Consider the following 7308-nt stretch of genomic DNA (forward strand, 5'->3'; position numbering starts at 1 on the left):
AAAAGTTAGGAAAACCTAAATTTGAATTCGATCTCTTTCACTCTGTGACCTGGGAGGAGTCACTTAATCTCAGTTTCCTTATCTCATTCCTCATTTCTCCCATTTTGATGAGAATTATGATAGCACCTATCTCCCATGATTATTGAGAAAGCATTTATCACAGTTCCTGGCACATAGTAGGTGTTACATAAATGTTAGCTAATATTATTATTAGGGAGAAAGTAAAGGGAAGGAGCAGAAGAGAAAGTAGCCAGAAATGTGACAAACAGAACAGAAAAACAATCCCAAGAAAGTAGTGGTATAGAAGCCAAGGAGGAAGTTTCAAGAATCAGTATTCAATAGTGCCAAATGTTGCAGATAAGAGGAATAAGGATTAAAGAAAGCCATTGGACTTGGTTAGGTCTCTGTTAACCTTGGAAACAACATTCTATGGTAGGTAGGAATGGACTCCAGATTGCCAAGGCTTGAGAAGATGGAAAGCTGGGAAGGCAATAAGAATAACCAATTCAATGACACTCTCTTTTGCCTTTCTTTCCAACTCTAGATCAGTTGACTGAATGATGGTAGAGAAGTGTGACTATGAAAAGGAGAATACCTGGTCTCAAATCTGGCCTCATACACTGAGTGATTTGGGACATGTCACTTAATCCTGTTTGCCTCCATTTCTCTATCTTTAAATTGAGCTGGAGGAGGAAAAGGCAAACCATTGCATAATCTTTGCTAAGAAAACCTCATGTGAGAACACAGTCAGACCTGACTGAATAAACTAATGGGTAGGGCAGGATCCAATATAGTTTTCATTTACTTCCAGAGGAAATCCAAGCAGATTATAAATATAAGGAAAAACCTAAGAGGGAAGAGCAAGCTCCTAGAGAACAGACATGGGGCTGGGTCAAGGCATAAGTAAAAGGGTCAGCCTTGGAAATGCTGGGAGACATTGCCTCCAAGAAAGGAGAGAATAGATGAAGAAGCAGATATGTGCTGAGGTTGGATAGGGCCAATCAGAGTGCTCCAAGGTTTCAATTTTTTTCAGGAAAGCAAAGCTTAAAGGAGAAGCAGCTTGAAGAGAGCTGAGGTTTGAATCACTATCCATCCTAGAGAATGTGCTAGGAAATCAATAAGAGTTGAATAATAGGACAGCTGCAGTTGTGTCCAAGTGAAATTAGATGGTATGAATTGATAGAAGACTAAATCAATACAGTTCTTTAATTGTATATTTCTCCAGATATGCTTTTTAACTGAGAAATGGAAACAGTAGATAACATGGTTAGTCAGATCAAAGGAATTCACCCAAGTAAGAATTTGTTTATTGCTTACTATGGGCAAAGCATTGGGCTAGGCACTGGGGAGGTTTTTTAAAAAAGAAGGAAAGAAAGAAATAAAAAAGAGGGAAAAAAGGAACTTATGGCATAGATTTAGACCTGGAAAGACCCTTGCCTATTCATTTCACAGATGAGGAAACAGAGAACTGGAGGACTGTAATTTACCCAAGATTACACAGGCAGATAGCAAAAGTGGAAAAGGTAAGATCTAAACTTATATCCTGAAAAAGCTTTGAACAAAATACAACACTCATTCTTAAAAAAAAAAAAAAAAAACCAACACTACAGAGCATAAGAATAAATGGAGCTTCTCTTTAAAAACAAAAAAGTAGTATCTGTCTAAAACCATTAGCAAACATTATATGTAATGGAATAAGCTAGAAGCCTTGCCAATAAGATCAGGGGTGAAACAAGAATGCCTATTGTCACCACCATTATTCAGTATTGTATTAGAAATGTTAGCTATAGCAATAAGAGAAGAAAAAGAAATGGAATTAGAATAGTCAATGACATGCAAATGATGCAATGGTATACTTAGAGAATTCTAGAGAATCAATTAAAAATCTACTTGAATTAATTAACAACTTTAACAATCACAGGATATAAAATAAACCTACATATTACCAACAAAGCCCAGCAGCAAGAGGGGGAAAAAGAGAAATTTCATTTAATATAATTGTAGACAATATAAACTATTTGGGAGAATAGTTGCCAAGACAAACTCAGGAACTATATAAATATAAATACAAAACACTTTTCACACCAGTAAAGTGAGATCTACACAATTTGGAAACTATCAATTGCTCATGGGTAGACTGAGCATTTAATACAATAAAAATGACAATTTCTATTAAAATTAATTAATGTATTCAGTGCCATACCATCAAACTACCAAAAATTATTTTATGGAGCTAGAAAGATTAATAATAAAATACATTTGGATGAACAAAAAGTTAAGAATATCAAGGGAATTAATAAAAAAAAAATGCAAAGGAAGGTGGCCTAGTTATAAAAGAGCTAAAACTATATTATAAAGCAGCAATCATCAAAACTATTTGATATTGGCTTTGAAATGAAGTGGTGGATCAGTGGAATAGATTAGGTACATAAAACAGTACTAAATGACTACAGTAATCTACTTTTCAAAAAATCCAAACATTCTAGTTTCTGGGATAAGAACTCACTATTTGACAAATATTGCTTGGGAAAACTGGAAAACAGTATGTCACGAACTAAGCATAGAAACATTTCATACCACATACCAAGATAAGGTCAAAATGTATATACATGATTTAAACATAAAGAGTAATAGTATAAACAAATTAGATGAACAAGAAATAATTTCCTATCAGATCTAGGGAGAAGGGAAGAATTTATGATCAAACAAGAAATAAAGAATTATGAAAAGCAAAATGGATGGTTTTGGTTACCTTAAAGTTAAAAGTTTTTGCACAAACAAAACCAACATTACCAGGATTACAAGGAAATCTGAAAGATGGGAAATAAATGTATAGTAAATATTTCTGATAAGGACTACATTTCTCAATATATAGAGAACTGAGTCAAATGTATAAGAATACTAGTCATTCACTAATTGATAAATGATCAAAGGATATGAATAGGCATTTTCAGATGAAGAAATTAATGCTACCTATAGTCATATGAAAAAATGCTCTGAATCACTATTGATTAGAAAAATGCAAATTAAAACAACTTTGAGGTACTACCTCACACATATATTGACTAATAAGACAGAAAAGAAAAATAACTGTACTTGTAATCACATTTGAGTATAAAGAATTAAAAAAAAACCAATAAGGGGCGGGGGAACCCTTTTCAAATCGAAATTTAAGCTTCTATATGGGATACATCAGATGTAGAACAAAAGTTCCTTGAAGGAAGGGATTTGTTTTATTTTTATTTTTGTACGACCAGTTTCTAGCATACTGTTTGTCACACAATAGGTACAAAATAAGTATTGACTGATGAAAAATAAATATGTATGAGTGGAGACAAAATGGCAAAGAATCAGAAAAACTTACAATCTAGTTCTCCTCCAAACCTCCACAAAGCTCTAGAAAATGCCAGCCCTAATTTCAATTGAGAAATCCTAGAAAAAAAAGTGAAAATGAAAGATTTTCCCAGCCCCAGTTATTTTAGGGAAACAAAGGTTTGCAAATACTGAGGATGGACTCTGGCCAGGAACATGTCACCCATGAAATGAGCCAGTGCCTAGGACTGTGTATCCAGGAAGGAAAGGTAAAAACAAGAAAAGATTCCAGAGTACTGCAGAACAAATGCAGGACCAGGACCTGCCTCCTTTGTTGTCTATTGCCCTTCTGGATCACAGATCCAAGGTGGGTTGAGAAAGGGACCTACACCTGTGAGTGGTCACAGTCATGGACCCTGACTACAAATTGAGCCTGAAACAAATTCAGAAACAAATAGTAGCTGGGCAGAGCAAAAGCTCAGTTCTAGCTTCCAGACCAGGCTGAAATCCTCAGGGGAAAAGCCAGATCAAGAATCCCAAATCAAATAGAGCTTACAATTCAGTTGCTCTGAACACACAGAGCCACTTGATGTTCTAACAGGAGCTAAGCACAAGCTTAATAAACAAGCTCCTCCTTTCTCCCAGGCACCATATTGAGCACTTACTCATTTGATCTTCACAACAACCCTGGAAGATGGGCCACTTAAGCAGAGGTTGAGGCTTGTTCAGGGTCACACAGTTAGTAAATGTGTAAGGTTGGATTTGAACTCAGGTTTTCCTAACAATCAGCCTCCCTCTCTAGCCACCTAGCTATCATTATTAGGTTTATGTCCCAAAGAGATTAAAGAAAGAGGAAAAGAATCCATATGTACAAAAATATTTATTGCAGTTTTTTTTTTCCAAAGGCAAAAAATTAGAAGCTAAAGGGTGTCCAACAATTGGCGAATGGTTGAGCAATTCATGGTATATGAATGTGATAGAATATTGTTGTGCAGAAGAAATGTAGGAGAGAGGTTTCCGAGAAACTTAGAAAAACTTGAATAAAGTGATGAGAATAAAATAAACAGAACCAGGAGAACAATTTATATAACAGTACTATAAAGATGGAAATTTGTGAAAAACTCAGGACTTTGATCAGTACAATAACCAACCACAATTCCAAAGTACTCATGATGAGACATACTATCAATCTCCAGAGAGAAGGGTGCTGGACTCATACTGCAGTTTTAAGTACACACACACACACATGCACAAATCATGGCTAATGAGAAATTTTGTTTTGCTCAACTATATGTTTGTAGCAGATTTGGTTTTCCTTACTTTCTCCAAGTGGGGCAAAGGGCATTTAGAAAGACAGAATTCGGAGCTGAAAATAACATAAATTGAATTTAAAGAAAAAGAACATTTCTAGTATTATAAATTTGAAATAGGGACCAGAAAGTTCTTTGTAGAACTGATGACAGAGAGTTAATAGGAGTGTCCAATCGAGTCCCAAAGGTTCTATCTGGTCATTGCACAATTCCAGTGTCTATCATTAGTGATATCAAATTGAACTGGACAGAATTATTCAAATAATAGTCCATCCTAATTGCCCTAAGGTTTTCTCTCGCTAGTCTCCTTTTTCTTGACACATATAACAACAAAATCCTGGTGTTTAATGACAGAAGTTCAAATTCTTGCTGATCACTATTCTCTCTCATGAATAAGTTCTTCATGAACTTATCTACTTATTACCAGCTGGCCCCATAGCTAGCTAGAGTTTAAGATCTAGATTCAGAAAGACATGAGTTCAAGCCTGGACTCAGATATTTAATGTGTATGTGTTACCTTAGCCAAGTCACTAAATCTTGCAAAACTGGACATAATAACCCTAATTTTAGGGGTTGTTGTGAAGATCAAATGAGATAATAATTGTAAAGTGTTTTGCTAATCTTAAAGCTGTATATAAATGCTAGCTATCATCATCATTATAATATTCTCCCTTTGTAGTATATTCCATCCCCAAGGTGAAATGTGCACTTGGTCCTTAGCTAACCCTATCCCCATTTCCCATTGTTCTTGTACTGTGGCAAAGAAGCCTGTGTTTCTGTAGATGAGGAACTGCAAGTTTCTATGGCAATGGGTTGGTGACCCCTTGGGCAAATGACTTGATCACAAAAAGCTCCAGTAAGTGGATATCATCTGTTAACAGCAAGAGAAGTTGTTGCTGATTCTTGCCTGAGCAGAGACCTCTGGGATTTAAGAATTAATAAGTGATTTGCCATAGCCTGATTCCCCATATAATCCTCCTGCCCTAATTCTGTTCATGGTCCTGTTCCAATTGTAATTTCTTTCCTGAAGAAAGGAGGATCAGAAATCATACATTTCAAAGTTGAGAAGAATCTCAGAAGTCATCTTCTGCCATTCACCTAAAAGCAACCTAGCATATAATTCCCCCAACCCAACAAGAGGCAGTGGAGCCTTTGATGAAAGATGGTCAATAAAAAGGATCCTCCTCTCTGAAGCTGCCTTTTTCTTTTTGGGAAAGCTTTAATAGTGTGCAAATTTGTGCTTTAGTATGGTCTATAACTTTCACCCATTTCTCCCAGTTCTGCCATTTGAGCACAGGACATTGAAACAGATACTGCTTCTCCACAATAGCCCTTCTAGTCTTTGAAGGCAGTGATCACACTTCACAAGTTCAAGTTTAAATGCTTGTATCCTTTCAATTGAGTCTCAGATAGCATGAAACAGAAATTCTTCACCATCCCAGCTGCCCTCTTCTCATCTTCTCCTGCTTGTCAATACTCTCATTAAAATGTGGTATCCAGAATTAAACATAACACTCCCAGGGTGATCTGACCAGGGATGAAGAGTACAATGGAACAAGGGCTTTCCTGTCCCTTGAAGCCATTCATTGTGTCTCTTTCCATGTTCTTGAAGGGCAGCCAGGTGGTTCAAAGAGAGATTGCCCAGTCCTGGAGTCAAGAAGACTCACCTTCCTGACTTCAAATTTGGCATCAGATACTTACTACATGTGTGACCCTGGGCACGGTACTTAACCCTATTTGTCTCAATCTCCTCATCTGGAAAATGAGCTAAAAAAGGAAATGGCAAACCATTCCAGTATTTTTATCCCAAAAAAAATACAAATAGGATTACAAAAAGCTGGACACAAGTGAACACCACTACCAACAAGCTTTTGGGGAAGCTTTACATGTCTAATTTGTAGTCCACTAAATCATCAGATTTTTTTTTTCAAATCATCTAATGATGCTTCCCCTATATTATACTTGTGAAATTGACATCTAAACCCAAACATCAGATTTTTAATTTATTGTTAATAAATGATCTCTTATCAGGAGAAGCAGGTAATACCATTAGTGGATAGTATGAAGAACATAGACTCAGAAAGACCTGAGTTTAAAGTTGGCCTCAAACATTAGTTGTATGACCCTGAGTAAGGCACTTAATCGCTGTCTACCTCAGTTTCCCCATTGAAAATGAAAAAAATACTTCTCAGAGGTATTGTGAGGACCAGATAAGTTAACATATATAAACTATATAAATTCTGGCTTTTTTCTTAACAAAAATTGCAAAAGTCTAATGTTGTGTAGCTTGTTAAGATCTTTTTAGATCTTATTATTCACTGTGTTTGCTATCTATCCTTCCCAGATTTTTGTTATCTGTGAATCTAGGAAGCATGTTCTCTATGCCTTTATTCAAGTCTCTGATAATAAGAAAGGACCAAGGATGGATCTCCAGGGCATGCCATTAAAAATATCCTTCCAAGCTGACAACAAATTATTAGTTCTTATTCTGAATCAGGCCCTTCAACGTAGTTTTGAAAACATCTCATTGTATTCTCATATATCCCAATCTCTCCACAGTTTCCTCAAGAGTAGCACAAAATATTTTGTCAAATACTTTCCTAAAACCTAGATTTCCACCTTTGTTTCATTGGGGGTATAGAAGGAGGAGGGCTTCGGATGAGAAATGTTACATGCATGGTTACTG

This window comes from Antechinus flavipes, chromosome 2, assembly GCF_016432865.1.
Source record: "Antechinus flavipes isolate AdamAnt ecotype Samford, QLD, Australia chromosome 2, AdamAnt_v2, whole genome shotgun sequence".
Lineage (NCBI taxonomy): Eukaryota > Metazoa > Chordata > Mammalia > Dasyuromorphia > Dasyuridae > Antechinus > Antechinus flavipes.